Source organism: Lagenorhynchus albirostris, chromosome 7 (assembly GCF_949774975.1).
Source record: "Lagenorhynchus albirostris chromosome 7, mLagAlb1.1, whole genome shotgun sequence".
Classification (NCBI taxonomy): Eukaryota; Metazoa; Chordata; class Mammalia; order Artiodactyla; family Delphinidae; genus Lagenorhynchus; species Lagenorhynchus albirostris.
This window is the reverse complement of record NC_083101.1, coordinates 84,401,764-84,418,784: the sequence shown is the minus strand read 5'-3', so window position 1 is coordinate 84,418,784 and position 17,021 is coordinate 84,401,764.

The window sequence follows — 17,021 nt, the reverse complement described above, 5'->3', positions numbered from 1 at the left end:
CGTCCCAGCTTACCCTTGCCCCATGTGTCCTCAAGTCCGTTCTCTGCATCTGCGTCTTTATTCCTGGCCAGCTACTAGGTTCATCAGTACCAGTTTTTTTAGATTCCATATATGTGCATTAGCATATAGTGTTTTTCTCTTTCTGACTTACTTCACTCTGTATGACAAACTCCAGGTCCACCCAACTCACTACAAATAACTAAATTTCACTACTTTTTATGTTTGAGGAATATTCCATTGTATCTATGCACCACATCTTCTTTATCCATTCATCTGTCGATGGACATTTAGGTTGCTTCCATGTCCTAGCTATTGTAAATAGAGCTGCAATGAACATTGTGGAACATGTCTCTTTTTGAATTATGGTTTTCTCAGGGTATATGCCCAGTAGTGGGATTGCTGAGTCATAAGATAGTTCTATTTTTAGTTTTTTAAGGAACCTCCATACTGTTCCCCATAGTGACTGTATCAATTTACATTCCCACCAACAGTGCAGAAGGGTTACCATTTCTCCATACCCTCTCCAACATTTATTGTTTGTAGATTTTTTGATGATGGCCATTCTGACCAGTGTGAGGTGATTACTCAATGTAGTTTTGATTTGCATTTCTCTAATGATTAGTGATGTTGAGCAACTTTTCACATGTTTGTTGGCCATCTATCTGTATGTCTTCTTTGGAGAAATGTCTGTTTAGGTCTTCTGCCCATTTTTGGATTGAGCTGTTTGTTCTATTGATATTAAGCTACATGAGCTGTTTCTGTATTTTGGAGATTTCTCCTTTGTCCGTTGCTTCATTTGAAAATATTTTCTCCCATTCTGAGGGTTGTCTTTTCGTCTTGTTTATGGTATCCTTTGCTGTTCAAAACCTTTTAAGTTTCATTAGGTCTCATTTGTTTATTTTTGTTTTTATTTTCATTACTCTACAAGGTGGGTCTGATTCACGTCATAGAGTCTTTTGCCTATGTTTTCCTCTAAGAGTTTTATAGTGTCTGGCCTTACATTTAGTTCTATAATCCATTTTGAGTTTATTTTTGTTTATGGTGTTAGGAAGTGTTATAATCTTATTCTTCTACATGTAGCTGTCCAGTTTCTGCAGCACCATGTATTGAAGAGGCTGTCTCTTCTCTACTGTATATTCTTTCCTCTTTTGTCAAAAATAAGGTGACCATATGTGAGTGGGTTTATCTACATCTATTGAGATGATCATATGGTTTTTATCTTTCTGTTTGTTAATATGGTGTATCACATTGATTGATTTGCTTTTATTGAATAATCCTTGCATTCCTGTGATAAACCCCACCTGATCATGTGGTATGATCCCTTTAATGTGCTGTTGGATTCTGTTTGCTAGTATTTTGTTCAGGATTTTTGCATCTATGTTCATCAATGATATTGGCCTGGAATTTTCTTTATTTTGTGACATTTTTGTCTGGTTTTGGTATCAGGGTGATGGTGACCTTGTAGAATGAGTTTGAGAGTGTTCCTCCGTCTGATATATTTGGAAGAGTTTGAGAAGGATCGGTGTTGGCTCTTCTCTAAATGTTTGACGGAATTTGCCTGTGAAGCCAACTGGCCCTGGGCTTCTGTTTGTTGGAAGATGTTTAATCACAGTTTCAACTTAAGTGCTTGTGATGGGTCTGTTAATATTTTCAATTTCTTCCTGGTTCAGTCTTGGAAGGTTGTAATTTTCTAAGAATTTGTCCATTTCTTCCAGGTTGTCCATTTTATTGGCATATAGTTGCTTGTAGTAGTCTCTCATGATCCTTTGTATTTCTGCGGTATCAGTTGTTACTTCTTTTTCATTCCTAATTCTGTTGATTTGAGTCTTCTCCCTTTTTATCCTGATGAATCTGGCTAATGGTTTATCAGTTTTGTTTATCATCTCACAGAACCAGCTTTTAGTCTTACTGATCTTTGCTATTATTTCCTTCATTTCCTTTTCATCTATTTCTGATCTCATCTTTATGATTTCTTTCCTTCTGCTAAGTCTGGTTTTTTTGTTTTGTTGTTGTTGTTGTTCTTCTTTCTCTAATTGCTTTTGGTGTAAGGTTAGGTTGTTTATTTGAGATTTTTCTTGTTTCTTGAGGTAGGATTGTATTGCTATAAACCTCCCTCTTAGAACTGCTTTTGCTGCATCCCATAGGTTTTGGGTCATCGTGTTTTCATTGTCATTTGTTTCTAGGTATTTTTTGGTATCCTCTTTGATTTCTTCAGTGATCTCTTGGTTGTTTAGTAGTGTATAGTTTAGCCTCCATGTGTTTGTATTTTTTACAGTTTTTTTTCCTGTAATTGATACCTAGTCTCATAGCATTGTGGTCAGAAAAGATGCTTGATATGATTTCACTTTTCATAAATTTTCCAAGGCTTGATTTGTGACCCAAGATGTGACATATCCTGGAGAATGTTTCATGTGCACTTGAGAAGAAAGTGTACTCTGTTGTTTTTGGATGGAATGTCCTATAAATATTGACTAAGTCCATCTGCTCTAATGTGTCATTTAAAGCTTGTGTTTCCTTATTTATTTTCTGTTTGGATGATCTCTCCTTGGGTGTAAGTGGGGTCTTAAAGTCACCTACAATTATTGTGTTACTGTTGATTTCTCTTTTCATGGTTCTTTTCATTTGCCTTACATATTGAGGTGATCCTCTCTTGGGTGCATAGATATTTACAATTGTTATATCTTCTTCCTGGATTCATCCTTTGATCATTATGTAGTTTCCCTCCTTTTCTCTTGCAATAGTCTTTATTTTAAAGTCTATTTTGTCTGATATGAGTATTGCTACCCCACTTTCGTTTGATTTCCATTTGCATGGAATATTCTTTTCCATCCCCTCACTTTCAGTCTGTATGTTTCCCTAGGTCTGAAGTGGGTCTCTTGTAGACAGCATATGGGTCTTGTTTTGTATCCATTCAGCCAGTCTGTGTCTTTCAGCTGGAGCATTTAATCCATTTACATTTAAGGTAATTATCAATATGTATGCTCCTGTTACCATTTTCTTAATTGTTTTGGGTTTGTTTTTGTGGGTCTTTTCCTTCTCTTGTATTTCCTGCCTAGAGAAGTTCCTTTAGCCTCTGTTGTAAAGTTGGTTTGGTGGTGCTGAATTCTCTTAGCTTTTGCTTGTCTGTAAAGCTTTTGATTTCTCCATCGAATCTGGATGAGATCCTTGCTGGGTATAGTTATCTTGGTTGTAGGTTTTTCCCTTTCATTGCTTTAAGTATAACCTGCCACTCTCTTCTGGCCTGCAGAGTTACTGCTGAAAAATCAGCTGATAACCTTCTGGTGATTCCGTTGTATATTATTTGTTGCTTTTCCCTTGCTGCTTTTAATATTTTTTCTTTGTGTTTAATTTTTGTTAGTTTGATTAATATGTGTCTCAGTGTGTTTCTCCTTGGGTTTATCCTGTATGGGACTCTCTGCACTTCCTGGACTTGACTATTTCCTTCCCCATGTTGGGGAAGTTTTTGACTATAATCTCTCCTAATATTTTCTTAGACCCTTTCTTTTTTTCTTCTTCTTCTGGGCCACATATAATTTGAATGTTGGTTCATTTAATGTTGTCCCAGAGGTCTCTGAGATTGTATTCAATTCTTTTCATTCTTTTTTCCTTATTCTGCTCCTCTACAGTTATTTCCACCATTTTGTCTTCCAGCTCACTTATTCGTTCTTCTGCCTCAGTTATTCTGTGATTGATTCCTTCTAGAGTATTTTTAATTTCAGTTATTTTGTTGTTCATTACTGCTTGTTTGTGCTTTAGTTCTTCTAGGTCCTTGTTAAACATTTCTTGTATTTTCTCTATTCTATTTCTGAGATTTTGGATCATCTTTACTGTCATTATTCTGAACTCTTTTTCAGCTAGTTTGCCTATTTCTTCTTCATTTATTTGGTCTTGTGGATTTTACCTTGCTCCTTTGCCTGCAAGATATTTCTCTGTCTTCTCATTTTGTCTGATTTATAGTATTTGAGGTTCCTTTCCCTAGACTGCAGGGTCACAGTTCCTCTTGCTTCTGTTCTCTGCCCCTGGTGGTAGGGTTGTTCCAGTGTCCTGCGTAGGCTTCCTAATGGGAAGCACTGGTGCCTGTATTCTGGTGGGTGAAGCTGAGTCTTTTCCCTCTGATGAGCAGGACTGTGTCAGTTGGTGTGTTTTGGAATGTCTGTGAGCTTAGCATGACTTTAGGTAGTCTGTGTGCTTATAGGTGGGTTTCTGTTCCTGTTTTGTTTGTTGTTTGGTATGAGGCATCCATTGCTGGGAGCTACATGCAGTTGGGTGGAGCTCTTGGCGATTAATCTTCCCTGGGGCCAGGAATTCTCTAGTAGTCCAGCGTCCTGGACTCAGTGCTTTCACCCCAGAGCCTCAGGCCCAACTTCCATTCGAGAAACCAAGACCCCACAAGTTGCTCGTCTCAGCAATAAAGGGGATTAAAAAAATAAAAAAGACTAACAAAACCCCAGGCAAACAGTGAAAAGTAAAATCAGACACACAAAAACAGGGCTTCCCTGGTGGTGCAGCAGTTGAGAGTCCACCTGCTGATGCAGGGGACACGGGTTCGTGCCTCAGTCCAGGAAGATCCCACATGCCGCAGAGAGGCTAGGCCCATGAGCTGTGGCCGCTGAGCCTGTGCATCCGGAGCCTGTGCTCCACAACAGGAGAGGCCACAACAGTGAGAGGGCTGCGTACCGCCAAAAAAAACCCCACAAAAACAGAAACAAGGAAACATGCACACATACAAAAGAAACAAAAACAGAACCAAAAAAAGCAAGAGAACAACCAAACAAACAAAAGAAACGAAGAATGAAATAAAACTATTAAAAAGAAAACTAGGAGGTGGAGTCAAGATGGCGGTGTGGCAAGACATGGAGTAAGTGTCTCCCCATAGTGAGGGCACATGCCGGCCGCTGGTTGGGGACTCTGACGACCAAGGAGACAGGAGGAACCCCAAAGTGAACTGGTAGGAAGTAGGGGGACTGAGGGGGGAGGAGAAGTGGAGGCCAGACACAATCGGCAGCCCTGAGGCCAGGGAGATCAGGAGAGGCAGAATGGAGGGACTCTCCAGGAAGAGCGGGAGAGGACCTGTGGGTGATCGTCTGGCCCACATGGGCAGGGGAGCCTGCTGAGCTCCCAAGCCAGTACCCCCTCTCCAAAGCCCCACCCAGGACACATGGGTCCTGGGAGGTATAGGAGAGAGGCCGGGGAGATCGGGAGAGGAAGGGTGGAGGAGCCATCTGGAAGGAGGGGAAGAGGAGTGGAGGGCAATTGCCCTTCCCACTTGGGCCCGGGGAGCCTGCTGAGCTCCCAGGCTGCTCCCCAGTCCTCCAAACACCCCTTCAGGCTGCATGGGTCTTGGGGGTATAGGAGGGAGGCTGGGGAGATCAGGAGAGGCAGGCAGGAGGGTCCCTCCCAGATCTGAGGACCAGGAGAGGAGAGAAGGGTATTTGCTCTGCCCACTCGAGGCTAGGAAGCCTGCTGGGCTCCCAGGAGAGGTCCCCTGCCGTCTGAGACAAAGGGTGGGGGCCACTCCTGGGCCCCTTCTGTTCCTTGAGCCTAAGCCCCACCCTCCACAACCCCCAGGGCCTTTTCCAACCCTGTGGGTCCTGAGCATTGGTGCCGCCCACCACCCAAACCTCACCCTTGATTAGGTCCCACCCTCCACAGCCAAGGCCCTCCCCCCTCTTTTTTTTTTTTTTGGCCGTCCCACGCAGCTTGTGGGATCTTGGTTCATGTGCCCAGGATCAGGTTGAAGCTCCTGTGGTATGATCTCTGAGTCCAAACCACTGGACTAACAGAGAACATCAGACCCCAGGGAATATTCATCGGAGTGAGGTGCCACGGAGTTCCTCATCTCAGCACCAAGATCCGGCTCTACCCAATAGTGTACAAACTCCAGTGTTGGAAGCCTCAGGCCAAACAACCAGTAAGACAGGAATACAATCCCATTCATAAAAAAAATAAAAAATGAGACAGCAAAACAATTGTCACAGATGAAGGACCAAGGTAAAAACCTACAAGACCAAATAAATGAAGAGGAAATAGGTAACCTACCTGAAAAACAATTCAGAGTAATGATAGTAAAGATGATCCAGAATCTTGGAGATAGAATGGAGGCACGGACTGGGAGAATACAAGAAATGTTTAACAAAGATCTAGAAGAACTAAAGAACAAACAAACACAGATTAACAACACAACAACTGAAATGAAAAATACACTAGAAGGAATCAATAACAGAAAAACTAAGGCAGAAGAATGAATAAGTGAGCTGCAAGACAAAATGGTGGAAATAACTGTCGAGGAGCAGAATAAAGAAAAAAGAATGAAAAGAATTGAAGACAGTCTCAGAGACCTCTGGGACAACACTAAATGCACCAATATTCAAATTATACGGGTCCCAGAAGAAGAAGAGAAAAAGAAAGGGTCTGAGAAAAAATTTGAAGAGATTATAGTTGACAACTTCCCTAATATGGGAAAGGAAATAGTCACCCAAGCCCAGGAAGCACAGAGAGTCCCATGCAGGACAAACCCTAGGAAAAACACACCAAGACACATATTAATCAAACTAACAAAAATGAAATTCAAAGAAAAAATATTAAAAGCAGCAAGAGAAAAACAAAAAATAACATACAAAGGAATCCCCAGCAGATTATCAGCTGATTTTTCAGCAGAAAATCCTCAGGCCAAAAGGGAGTGGTAGGATATACTTAAAGTGATGAAAGAGAAAAGGCTACAGTCAAGATTACCCTACCCAGCAAGGATCTCATTCAGATTCAATGAGAAGTCAAAAGCTTTTCAGACAAGCAAAAGCTAAGAGAATTCAGCACCATCAAACCAGCTTCACAACAAATGCTAAAGAAACTTCTCTAAGCGGAAACACAACAGTAGAAAAAGACCCACAAAAACAAACCCAAAACAATTAAGAAAATGGTAATAGGAACATACATATTGATAATAACCTCAAATGGAAATGGATTAAAGGCCCCAACCAAAAGACACAGACTGGCTGAATGGATAAAAAACAAGACCCCTATATATATGCTGTCTACAAGAGACCCACTTCAGACCTAGGGAAACACACAGACTGAAAGTGAGGGGATGGATAAAGATATTCCATGCAAATGGAAATCAAAAGAAAGTTGGAGTAGTAATATTCATCACAGATAAAATAGACGTTAAAATAAAGACTGTAACAAGAGATAAGGAGGGACACTACATAATGATCAAAGGATCAATCCAAGAAGAAGATATAAGAATTATAAATGTTTATGCACCCAACATAGGAGCACCTCAATAGTAAGGCAAATGCTAACAGACATGAAAGGAGAAATTGACATTAACACAATAGTAGTATTTACTATTTACACCAATGGACAGATCATCCACACAGAAAATAAATAAGGAAATACAAGCTTTAAATGACACAATAGACCAGATAGATCTAATTGATATTTATGGAATATTCCACTCAAAGTGGCAGAATACACTTTCTTCTCAAGTGCACTCAGAGCATTCTCCAGGCTACATCACATCTTGGGCCACATATCAAGCCTCAGTAAATTTAAGAAAATTGAAATCATATCAAGCATCTTTTCTGACCACAAATCTATGAGATCAGAAATCAATTACAGGGAAAAAAAAGTAAAAAACACAAACACATGGAGGCTAGACAATACATTACTAAATAACCAAGAGATCACTGAAGAAATCAGAGAGGAAATCAAAAAATACCTAGAGTCAAATGACAATGAACACACGATGATCCAAAACCTGTGGGATACGGCAAAAGCATCCCCCAAGAAACAAGAAAAATCCCAAATAAAGAAGCTAACCTTACACCTAAAGGAACTAGAGGAAGAAGACCAAACAAAGCCCAAAGTTAGCAGAAGGAAAGAAATCATAAAGATCAGAGCAGAAATAAATGAAACAGAAACAAAGAAAACAATAGCAAAGTTCAATAAAACTAAAAGCTTGTTCTTTGAGAAGATAAACAAAATTGATAACCATTTAGCCAGACTCATCAAGAATAAAAGGGAAAGACTCAAATCAATAGAACTAGAAATGAAAAAGGAGAAGTAACAACTGACACTGCAGAAATACAAAGGATCATGAGAGATTACTACAAGCAACTATATGACAATAAAATGGACAACATGGAAGGAATGGACAAATTCTTAGAAAAACACAACCTTCCGTGACTGAACCAGGAAGAAATAGAAAATATAAACAGACCAATCACAAGCACTGAAATTGAGACTGCAATTAAAAATCTTCCAACAGGGCTTCCCTGGTGGCACAGTGGTTGAGAGTCCGCCTGCCGATGCAAGGGACGTGGGTTCGTGCCCCGGTCCGGGAAGATCCCACATGCCATGGAGCAGCTGGGTCCAGGAGCCATGGCGGCTGAGCCTGCGTGTCCAGAGCCTGTGCTCCGCAATGGGAGAGTCCACAACAGTGAGAGGCCCGCGTACCGCAAAAAATAAATAAATAAATAAAACTTCCAACAAACAAAAGTCCAGGACCAGATAGTTTCACAGGTGAATTCTATCAAACATTTAGAGAAGAGCTAACACCTATCCTCTCAAACTCTTCCCAAATTTGGCAGAGGGAGGAACACTCCCAAACTCATTCTATGAGGCCACCATCACCCTGATACCAAAACCAGAAAAAGATGTCACAAAGAAAGAAAACTATAGACCAATATCACTGATGAACATAGATGCAAAAATCCTCAGCAAAACACTAGCAAACAGAATCCATCAGCACTTTAAAATGATCATACACCATGATGAAGGGGGATTTATCCCAGGGATGCAAGGATTTTTCAATATACACAAATCAATCAATGTGATACACCATATTAACAAATTGAAGAATAAAGACCTTATGATCATCTCAATAGATGCAGAAAAAGCTTTTGACAAAATTCAACACCCATTTATGATGAAAACTCTCCAGAAAGTGGGCATAGAGGGAACCTACCTTAATATAATAAAGGCCATATATGACAAACCCACAGCAAACATCATTCTCAATGGTGAAAAACTGAAAGCATTTCCTCTAAGATAGGAACAAGACAAGGATGTCCACTCCCACCACTATTATTCAACATAGTTTTGGAAGTCCTAGCCATGGCAAAGAGAGAAGAAAAAGAAATGGAATACAAATTGGAAAAGAAGAAGTAAAACTGTCACTGTTTGCAGATAACATGATACTATAAATTGAAAATCCTAAAGATGCCACCAGAAAACTACTAGAGCTAATCAATGAATTTGGTAAAGTTGCAGGATACAAAATTAATGCACAGAAATCTCTTCCATTCCTATACACTAATGATGAAAAATCTGAAAGAGAAATTAAGGAAACACTCCCATTTACCACTGCAGCAAAAAGAATAAAATACCTAGGAATAAACCTACCTAGGGAGACAAAAGATTTGTATGCAGAAACCTATAAGACACTGATGAAAGAAATTAAAGATGATACCAACAGATGTAGAGATATACCATGTTCTTGGATTGGAAGAATCAATATTGTGAAAATGACTATACTACACAAAGCAATCTACAGATTCAATGCAATCCCCATCAAATTACCAATGGCATTACAGAACTACAACAAAAAATCTTAAAATTTGTATGACACAAAAGACCCCGAATAGCCAAAGCAGTCTTGAGGGAAAAAAATGTAGCTGGAGGTACCAGACTCCCTTCAGTCAATACTACAAAGCTACAGTAATCAACACAATATGGTACTGGCACATAACCAGAAATATAGATCAATGGAACAGGATAGAAAGCCCAGTGATAAATCCACACACCTATGGTCAACTAATCTATGACAAAGGAGGCAAGGATATACAGTGGAGAAAAGACAGTCTTTTCAGTACGTGGTGCTGGAAAACTGGACAGCTACCTGTAAAAGAATGAAATTAGAACACTACCTAACATCATACACAAAAATAAACTCAAAATGGATTAGAGACCTAAGTGTAAGACTGGACACTATAAAACTCTTAGAGGAAAACATAGCAAAAACACTCTTGAGTAATGGAGATACAAACAAAAATAAACAACTGCGACCTAATTAAACTTAAAAGTTTTGCAAAGCAAAGGAAACTACAAACAAGACAAAAAGACAACCCTCAGAATGGGAGAAAATATTTGCAAACGAATCAATGGACAAAGGATTAATCTCCCAAATATATAAACAGCTCATGCAGCTCAATATTAAAAAAACAAACAACCCAATCCAAAAACGGGCAGAGGACCAAAATAGACATTTCTCCAAAGAAGACATATAGATGGCCAACAAGCCATCTGTGAAAGCTGCTCAACATCACTAATTATTAGAGAAATACAAATCAAAACTACAGTGAGGTATCACCTCACACCAGTTAGAATGGGCATCATCAGAAAATCTACAAACAGCAAATGCTGGAGAGGGTGTGGAGAAAAGGGAACCCTCTTACACTGTTGGTGGGAATGTAAATTGATACAGCCACTGTGGAGAACAGAATGGAGGTTTCTTAAAAAACTAAAAATAGAACTACCATATGATCCAGCAATCCCACTACTGGGCATATACCCTGAGAAAACCATAATTCAAAAAGACACATGCACCCCAATGTTCATTGAAGCACTATTAACAATAGCCAGATCATGGAAGCAACCTAAATGCCCATCGACAGACGAATGGATAAAGATGTGGTACATATATACAATGGAATATTACTCAGCCATAAAAAGGAACGAAATTGGGTCATTTGTAGAGACATGGATGAATCTAGAGACTGTCATACAGAGTGAAGTAAGTCAGAAAGAGAAAAACAAATATATTAACGCATATATGTGGAACCTAGAAAATTGGTACAGATGAACCAGTTTGCAGGGCATAAATTGAGTCACAGATGTAGAGAACAAACGTATGGACACCAAGGGGGAAAAGTGGTGGTGGGGTGGAGGTGGGGGTGTGATGAATTGAGAGATTGGGATTGACATGTATACACTAATAGGTATAAAATGGATAACTAATAAGAACCTGCTGTATAAAAAAATAAAATAAATCTAGAAACAATAAATGCTGGAAAGGATGTGGTGAAAAGGGAACCCTCTTGCACTGTTGGTGGGAATGTAAATTGATACAACAACTATGGAAAGCAGCATGGAGGTTCCTTTAAAAACTAAAAATAGAACTACCGTATGACTCAGAAATCCCACTACTAGGAATATACCCTGAGAAAACCATAATTCAAAAACAAACATGTACCACAATGTTCATTGCAGTACTATTTATAATAGCCAGGACATGGAACCAACCTAAATGTCCATCAACAGATGAATTAATAAAGAAGATGCAGCACATATATACAATGGAATATTACTTAGCCATAAAAAAATAATGAAATTGAGTTTTTTGTAGTGAAGTGGATGGGCCTGGAGTCTGTTATACAGAGTGAGGTAAGTCAGAAAGAGAAAAACAAATACTGTACGCTAACTCATATACGTGGAATCTAAAAAAAAAAAAAAATGTTACTGATGAACCTAGTTGCAGGGCAGGAATAAAGAGGTAGACACAGAGAATGGACTTGAGGACATGGGGTGGGAGGGCGAAGCGGGGGCAAAGTGAGAGTAGCATCAACATATATACACTACCGAATGCAAAATAGTTGGCTGGTGGGAAGCAGCAGCATAGCGCAGGGAGATCGGCTTGGTGCTTTGCGATGACCTGGAGGAGTGGGATAGGGAGGATGGAAGGAAGGGTCAAGAGGGAGGCGATATCGGGACATGTGTTTTCATAGGGCTGATTCGCTTTCTTGTGCAACAGAAACTAACACAGTATTGTGAAGCAATTATACTCCAATAAAGATCTGCCAAAAAATAAATAAATAAGAAATAAAATAGAATATCATTTTAAGAATTGTTTTAAAAATAAAAAATTTTAACATTTTAAAAAAGGAACAAAAACACAAAACCAACAAATAAAAGCAAAGCAGGGTGCCAGCTGAAGAATGAAGCAAAGAAACAAAACAAACCAAAAAAAAAAGATTTAAAAAAAAAAAGAAAAAAGTGAAAGGAGAAAGAAGACAACAACAGAAAAGCAACATAGAAATATAAAAAAATAAATAATTTATTAAGGAAAAGAAAGACAAAACCCCAGAGAAATGGTAAAAACAAAATCAAACAAAAACAGAAACACATGCAAAAGAAACAAAAACAGACCAAATAAAACACAAAGCAAGAGAACAACCAGACAAAGAGAAGAACCCCAAAACGAAATCAGACAATTAGAATCAGAACTAAGAAAAACACAAAACCTAAAATCAAAACCAAAATAGTGTGCCTACTGAAGAATAAAGCAAGGAAACTGAACAAACTGATAAAAATGATTTTTAAAATAATAATAAAATAAAAAGGGAAAAAACACAGAACAACAGAAAAGCAAAGTAGAAATGGAAATATAAAAAAAAATTAAAAGAACACAGAACAACAGAAAAGCAAAGTAAAAATAGAAACATATTAAAAAAATAAAAAATATGTTATAAAACACGAAGTTCCTAAAAGACTAAATTAAAAAAAAACCTAAAACAACAACAGGACTTCCCTGGTGGCTCAGTGGTTGAGAGTCCGCCTGCCGATGCAGGGGACACAGGTTCATGCCCCGGTCCAGGAGGTTCCCACATGCTGCGGAACGGCTGGGCCCGTGGGCCACGGCCGCTGAGCCTGCGTGTCTGGAGCCTGTGCTCTGTGACGGGAGAGGCCACAGCAGTGAGAGGCCTGCGTACCGCAAAAAAAACAAACAAACAAAAAAAAAAAAACCAGACAAACACCAGAAGAAATCCAGAACCAATTATGTTCCCTGGGGTCTCAGCTGTCAGTGTACTTGCACACGCTGTGAGCCACAGCCCATCTCTGCCTCCCCAAGAGGCCCTCCTCTGCCTCTGGGCTGGTCTCTGGACCTGTCGTGGGCCCTGTGAGGACCACTCAGACTCTGATCTGCCCCAATTCCTGCGTGTGCTTCCCCAACATCTACAGCTGCCAGAGCTAGACCATTTTCATTTGTGGGAACACTCATTGTCTACTCAGATATTCCACAGACGCAGGGTCTACCTAGGTGATTGTGGGGATATAATCTGCAGCTTGTGCAGCTGATGGGAAGATTTTCAGTACTCTTCCTTAGTCGCCCCATCCCTGGTGTTCAGCTTTGGTTTTGTCCCCACCTCTGCGTGTGGTCCACCCATAGTAGTCTGTTCCTGAGGCTGCCTTGGAGCTCTTGGGTCTGCCCCAGTGAGGATAGGGCACAGAGATAGTATGAGCTCTTGGATCGTGGGAGCCCTGGCAGCACAAAATGTGCAGGAAAGCCGGTGGCCGGTGGCGCAAGAGATATGGCCCTAGTGAGGGCCAGCCCTGGCTGGGCTTTTTCTGGTGCCTGGCAGCCAGTGTGTGAGGGCCAGTCCTGAGAGGGCTTCTTTTATTGTTCGTTGGCAGGCGCCGGCATGTGGGGAGAGAGAGGCTACAACAGTGGCTCCTCCCACTGCGTGTCACTCAGCAGTAGCACCTGCTTCCATGGCAGTCCAGTCTTCCTCCATAAGCATTCCCTGCTGTGGATTTCCTCCCTCCCATCCCCTCAGTCTGTCTCCCCACAGCCAACAGCAGTTCTTGCCCCAGGCCAGTTCCCTAATCCCCACACTCCAGCTTCCAGCCCCTTGCACACCTGTGAACACACGTCCCAGTCTGGGGCACACAGGGCCGCCGTACAGACCATCTGTGTATTTCTCACTTTGTCCCGTCTGCCACAGATCGGCTGCTTCACCCTCTTCCGACAGCTTCAAATGCTTCCCTTCTGTCCCAGTTGATTTCCCTGTCAGAGAGGGGGGTTCCCTGAATTCAGGAATCTCTCTTCTACTTCAGCTCCCCCACCCTGGGGTGCAGGTCCCATCCTGCTTCCTCTTCTCCTCCTTCTCACTTCTTTTTTTTTGTCCTACCCAGTTAGGCAAGGATCTTTATAGTCCCTTCCGGTGTCCAAGGTCTTCTGGCTAGTGTTCAGCCAGTGTTCTATGAGAATTGTTGCATCTATAGATGTATTCCTGATGCATCTATGGAGAGAGGTGAACTCCACGTCTTCCTACTCCTCCGCCATCGTAACTCCACTGTCAGGATTATTTTTGATAAATTAGATTTATCTAATTTAACTAGCAGTTACCAATTTTATTAATAGGATTTATACATATTCAGGAATAATCTAGCATTAAACAATGCTGTGTAGAAACGAAGAACTAAGTTGTAAGCAATCAAAGTTTAAATGTTTCTAATGTGAAAGAAAAAACTGGAAAAATCAATAAGGGACCATAGGCCTTTGATTTGAATAAGTTCATCTATAATTTGCCAATGCCTTCAGACCAACTTTATAGGTATATATCAAGCTGCTGAGATTTACCAAGTAAAATCACTCTCCAAGTTTCAAGTAAGTATGTATAAATGTGTCCACTAGTGAAAATATCAAATAACATTTTGATAGGACTGTATAAAAAGATGACTACTGCCTTAAGTACCCTAGCTTAAAAGAGTGCTCTTTGGGGGCTTCCCTGGTGGCGCAGTGGTTGAGAGTCCGCCTGCCGATGCAGGAGACGTGGGTTTGTGCCCCGGTCCGGGAAGATCCCACATGCCGCGGAGAGGCTGGGCCCGTGAGCCATGGCTGCTGAGCCTGCGCATCTGGAGCCTGTGCTCCGCAACAGGAGAGGCCACAATGGTGAGAGGCCCGCGTACCACAAAAAAAAAAAAAAGTGCTGTTTGGGAGACTGACCTTGACTACTGGAATGAGATGACATAAGAGAGGATAAAGATGCCCCACAACCTTCAGCACCCCCGTTGTCTTTAGGCAGGATCAAGCATAATTCTGACACCATGTCTGCTCTGGAAGCCCGAGGCTGGGGGGTGCTGGGAAGGGCAGGGAGAACAATCTTAGTCACAGGTTGTCTGATGACAATGACCTTGGGCGAAAGTACTCAGGACACCTGAGAGGAAATGTCTGCATCTTCCTAGGCCTAAATTCCTTCCTACTGAGGAGAACATGCAAGACAATGTGAATATGTAACTACATGATTTGACCACAACTACATGACTTGATCAAAGGTGAAGGAGCAATGACAGATCAGCATCCTCAGGAGCTCTGTTGAGCCTACAGCCTCAAGTTGACTCTTTTTATAACTCAAATACATGCCCTTCATGGCCTCCTTCTGCAAGGAACAAATCTTCCCAAACTCCTCCCAAGAACTTTCTTCAAGGTAAGCTAACTAAATCACATGTGATTCTGCCTTTAATTACTGCTTATGACATTTGCATATGGTTTTATGCATTAGAACCCTGTTGCCAAAAAGAATCAAGACAATCGGGGACAGAGAAAGCACAGACATCTTTAACTCTACTTGGTCAGATATCTAATCTACCAGGTAAATAATTCCAGAGCTCTGCCTAGTTTCTCAATAAAATATTAATAGAATAATGATATACCCTTTATTATAGTTCCTTACTCTGATTTATGTAAGATATAATTTACCCCAACCCATCTTCCTAAGGTGACAGACAGCCTCTTAATCAGGCCCAATTGCTGTGTGCAAAAGCATAGTTTTGATTACTGATGATAACTCTGAGATAACGCAAATTGTTCCATTGCTCTGTGTTCCCCACTTTGTAAGATTTCCATCATCCCCTTACAGAACTGTATGGATTTGTTAACCCCACTCCAGCTCCCAGTTGGGGTAGAAGGAGACTTCTCATACTCCCAAAAAGAGACCAAATCACAATCGCACATCTCCGATCGTTGGGTTTCATCTTGCCCTAATACCACTTCAAGACCAGTCCCTTTAAAGTGTTCAGTTCCGGGCAACTCAGGACATGTCTCAGGAGATCCAGGAAACATCCCACAGCCCCATCAACCTCCGTTCTATGTAAGTCAACACTAGTTACCTAAGAAGTGCATGATGAGGCGCACCCTGAACCCCCATAGCTGGGTTATAGAAAACATAGAAATAGTTATCACACCACTCAACACATAACTATTATGAAAGGTGATTTGGGATAAATGGTGGCCTGTCCTAGGCTCCATTTACTCATTAAAATAAGCTCTTCCATCTGATGAGCAAGGCTTACATTCTTAACTCACTCTCCCACTCTAATGCCACGAACTGAAATGTGATTGCTAATTTAGTACTTTTTCCCTTTGGTGAGGAGACGCTGGCTTGAGTTTTTGCTTCAACTTTCCATACTCAGCAAACATCTTGAGCTTTTCTCTGCTGGGAAAAGGGTGATGTTGGCTTTGATTTCCTGCCCCATAATTTGTGTCGTTTTCCAAGAAAATGTGTGAATATTCACAACCGACAAACAAATTCAGGCGTATATAAAATCCTTACTCATGTGTGGTTCATACTTTCCTCTCCTCTGCAAATGGGATCTGTCAAAAACAAATTAAGTAATTACAGAGTGTTGCTGCAGCTGTGTGTATCCTTCATTACATTATGACTGTGGTTAAGGGATGACTCTCTCCTGCCTGGTTTTTAAAATATTTATAATGGAAGGCGGGTTGTCAGGGCATGTTCTACTGTTGCCAGAAAAAACAAAAAGTAAATGAAAATGACGTTGATGGCATGGCATGGCTGTGTGTGAGTGTGTGTGTGTGTGTGTGCGCCCATGTGCATGTACAGTAAATGTTCTACTATGTTGTAAAAGTTATTCTAGTTACCTGTTTTTTCTAATTTATTTTCAAAAGCCCATAAAAATAGAACAGTGTCTGTCAATTCTCAAAAGACTCAATAAATAAAATATCCTTAGTACAAACAGTGGGATTTACTAACCCCAATTTATCATTTCTTTTAAAAATCAGCAGTCTCCACTAAAAAATAATATATAATTAAATAACAAGTATTTATCCAAGAAGATAACATCTTTAAGACCTAATGATCCTGCAAGGTGAGTGGTTGGTTACTTTTTGTTGTTTGAAATCTGTAAAAGGAAAAGAATAAAAAGTAAAGAGGAATGAAAAC